This window comes from Curcuma longa, unplaced genomic scaffold (assembly GCF_044706935.1).
Source record: "Curcuma longa cultivar G26 ecotype Majalengka, Jawa Barat unplaced genomic scaffold, ITB_CL_G26_1.1 contig_1368, whole genome shotgun sequence".
NCBI classification, from domain to species: Eukaryota; Viridiplantae; Streptophyta; class Magnoliopsida; order Zingiberales; family Zingiberaceae; genus Curcuma; species Curcuma longa.
In genome coordinates this window covers 1-1,270 of record NW_027429507.1, presented here as the reverse complement: position 1 = coordinate 1,270, position 1,270 = coordinate 1, and the positions used below count along the sequence as shown (strand labels likewise).

The window sequence follows — 1,270 nt, the reverse complement described above, 5'->3', positions numbered from 1 at the left end:
GGTGTACTTGTAAGTTCCAGTTTGTAAATTGCCACTTCAGTATACTTGTTTACAATTGTACAAATACCACCCTCTCCCTAGGACATGGAAGTTGCATTGCGCAATTAGTATTTGAGAAAATTATGACCCCACAAATGGATGAAGTCGAGGAACTTGGTGAAACAGTAAGATCTATTGGAGGATTTGGTTCAACAACCAGGGATCAACCTTCAACCAGTCATCAACCTTTGAATAGTCAGGAATTCATCTTTTCGGCAACAGGCAAAACTTTTTTGAACAAATTATATAACATAACTGTTATTATGCAAATTCCTGGAATTCCAGATACACCAGTACAGACAATACTGGACACAGGGGTTACAACCTGTTGTATATGCAAAAATGCACTACCATAGGAAGCATTTGAAGACATAAATTATAAAATCCTATTCTCAGGAATAAACTCGCAGCAAGAGACAACAAAAAAAGTAAAGGCAGGTTTCATGTGCATTGGGAAGCATAAATTCCAAATTCCATTTACTTTCCAGCTTACTATGAATTTAAAGGAAGGTATTCAGATGCTGATTGGCTGTAACTTTATTCGAGCAGTTGCTGGAGGATTAAGGATAGAAGGCACTGAGGTAACCTTTTATAAAGAGATTACCACTATTAATACTTCACCTGAGGTGCAGGTTGCAGCTAAGGCAATCCCAGAGCTTGAAATGAATGAAGATGAATATTTAACTGTCAATGATGAATTATTCCTACCACAACAACAGTTTTGGCAGGAATGGATGTCAAGATGAGGTTTGCACCCATATTGCAAAAGCTAAAGGAAGCTGGGATTATTGGGGAAATACCTCTAAAATACTGGGCAAGAAACAAGGTAATATGCAAAATTGATATTATTAATCCTGATATCACAATACAGGATAAGCCATTAAAGGATCCTACGCCAGTGATGGAGGCTGCCTTCAAATCCCATATAGAGGTACTGCTGAGAATGAAAGTAATAAGAACCAGTGAAAGCAGGCACAGAACTATGGCTTTCATCGTACAGTCTGGAACCACAATTGATCCAGCAACCGGGCAAGAAAAGAAAGGGAAAGAGAGGTTGGTATTCAATTATAAAACCTTGAATGATAATACTCATAAAGATCAGTATTCCTTGCCAGGTATAAATCTGATTCTAAAGAAAATTGGAAACAGCAGAATGAAGTAACAGGTTCCATGGTTCCAGTAGTAGCAACTGCTTCAGTAACAGAAGGTCTATTCCTTGCTGCCATTAACC

The 1,270-nt window shown here is 38.0% G+C and overlaps 1 pseudogene; it reads left to right on the top strand.

The window, feature by feature from the left end:
- The first annotated feature begins 44 nt into the window (after positions 1–44).
- On the top strand, positions 45–1,246 carry LOC141816001 (uncharacterized; annotated as a pseudogene).
- The last annotated feature ends 24 nt before the right edge of the window (positions 1,247–1,270 follow it).